Here is a 2152-nt window from a genome sequence, read left to right as displayed (position 1 = left end):
GGGGTTTCTATTCTATTCCATTGGTCTATGTGTCTGTTTTTGTGCCAATACCATGCTGTCTTGATGATGACAGCTTTGTAGTAGAGGCTAAAGTCTGGGATTGTGATGCCTCCTGCTTTGGTCTTCTTCTTCAAAATTACTTTGGCTATTCGGGGCCTTTTGTGGTTCCATATGAATTTTAGGATTGCTTGTTCTAGTTTCGAGAAGAATGCTGGTGCAATTTTGATTGGGATTGCATTGAATGTGTAGATAGCTTTGGGTAGTATTGACATTTTGACAATATTTATTCTTCCAATCCATGAGCAGGGAATGTCTTTCCATTTCTTTAAATCTTCTTCAATTACCTTCATAAGCTTTCTATAGTTTTCAGCATACAGATCCTTTACATCTTTGGTTAGATTTATTCCTAGGTATTTTATGCTTCTTGGTGCAATTGTGAATGGGATCAGTTTCTTTATTTGTCTTTCTGTTGCTTCATTGTTAGTGTATAAGAATGCAACTGATTTCTGTACATTGATTTTGTATCCTGCAACTTTGCTGAATTCATGTATCAGTTCTAGCAGACTTTTGGTGGAGTCTGTCGGATTTTCCATGTATAATATCATGTCATCTGCAAAAAGCGAAAGCTTGACTTCATCTTTGCCAATTTGGATGCCTTTGATTTCCTTTTGTTGTCTGATTGCTGATGCTAGAACTTCCAGCACTATGTTAAACAACAGCGGTGAGAGTGGGCATCCCTGTCGTGTTCCTGATCTCAGGGAAAAAGCTCTCAGTTTTTCCCCGTTGAGGATGATGTTAGCTGTGGGCTTTTCATAAATGGCTTTTATGATCTTTAAGTATGTTCCTTCTATCCCGACTTTCTCAAGGGTTTTTATTAAGAAAGGGTGCTGGATTTTGTCAAAGGCCTTTTCTGCATCGATTGACAGGATCATATGGTTTTTCTCTTTTTTTTTGTTAATGTGATGTATCACGTTGATTGATTTGCGAATGTTGAACCAGCCCTGCATCCCAGGAATGAATCCCACTTGATCATGGTGAATAATTCTTTTTATATGCCGTTGAATTCGATTTGCTAGTATCTTATTGAGAATTTTTGCATCCATATTCATCAGGGATATTGGCCTGTAGTTCTCTTTTTTTGCTGGGTCTCTGTCTGGTTTAGGAATCAAAGTAATACTGGCTTCATAGAATGAGTCTGGAAGTTTTCCTTCCCTTTCTATTTCTTGGAATAGCTTGAGAAGGATAGGTATTATCTCTGCTTTAAACGTCTGGTAGAACTCTCCTGGGAAGCCATCTGGTCCTGGACTCTTATTTGTTGGGAGATTTTTGATAACCGATTCAATTTCTTCGCTGGTGATGGGTCTGTTCAAGCTTTCTATTTCCTCCTGATTGAGTTTTGGAAGAGTGTGGGTGTTCAGGAATTTGTCCATTTCTTCCAGGTTGTCCAATTTGTTGGCATATAATTTTTCATAGTATTCCCTGATAATTGTTTGTATCTCTGAGGGATTGGTTGTAATAATTCCATTTTCATTCATGATTTTATCTATTTGGGTCATCTCCCGTTTCTTTTTGAGAAGCCTGGCTAGAGGTTTGTCAATTTTGTTTATTTTTTCAAAAAACCAACTCTTGGTTTCGTTGATCTGCTCTACAGTTTTTTTAGATTCTATATTGTTTATTTCTGCTCTGATCTTTATTATTTCTCTTCTTCTGCTGGGTTTAGGCTGCCTTTGCTGTTCTGCTTCTATTTCCTTTAGGTGTGCTGTTAGATTTTGTATTTGGGATTTTTCTTGTTTCTTGAGATAGGCCTGGATTGCAATGTATTTTCCTCTCAGGACTGCCTTCGCTGCGTCCCAAAGCGTTTGGATTGTTGTATTTTCATTTTCATTTGTTTCCATATAGTTTTTCATTTCTTCTCTAATTGCCTGGTTGACCCACTCATTCGTTAGTAGGGTGTTCTTTAACCTCCATGCTTTTGGAGGTTTTCCAGACTTTTTCCTGTGGTTGATTTCAAGCTTCATAGCATTGTGGTCTGAAAGTATGCATGGTATGATTTCAATTCTTGTAAACTTATGAAGGGCTGTTTTGTGACCCAGTATATGATCTATCTTGGAGAATGTTCCATGTGCACTCGAGAAGAAAGTATATTCTGTTG

This window comes from Herpailurus yagouaroundi, unplaced genomic scaffold (genome assembly GCF_014898765.1).
Source record: "Herpailurus yagouaroundi ecotype Mexico unplaced genomic scaffold, PumYag 77, whole genome shotgun sequence".
Classification (NCBI taxonomy): domain Eukaryota; kingdom Metazoa; phylum Chordata; class Mammalia; order Carnivora; family Felidae; genus Herpailurus; species Herpailurus yagouaroundi.
Note: the sequence above shows the minus strand (reverse complement) of the source record.